Genomic DNA, 216 nt, shown 5'->3' with positions numbered 1-216 from the left:
TTTTGTTTTATCCATTCTGTCCTTACAATTTAAATTTGCCTAAGTGGTTGTGTGTTGAAACTTTTCCTGAGCTGCATGCTTGTAAAGCAGAATGACAGTTTTAGTAAACATTTTTAGCTCAATGGAACTTTGTTCAGGGCGAGCTTTTAGTATTGTTAAATGGTTTGTAGTCCATCGTCTGTCGTCCTGCATTAAAAGTTTACTACTGAGACATCT

Source organism: Mercenaria mercenaria, chromosome 13, assembly GCF_021730395.1.
Source record: "Mercenaria mercenaria strain notata chromosome 13, MADL_Memer_1, whole genome shotgun sequence".
In the NCBI taxonomy this organism is placed as follows: domain Eukaryota; kingdom Metazoa; phylum Mollusca; class Bivalvia; order Venerida; family Veneridae; genus Mercenaria; species Mercenaria mercenaria.
Note: the sequence above shows the minus strand (reverse complement) of the source record.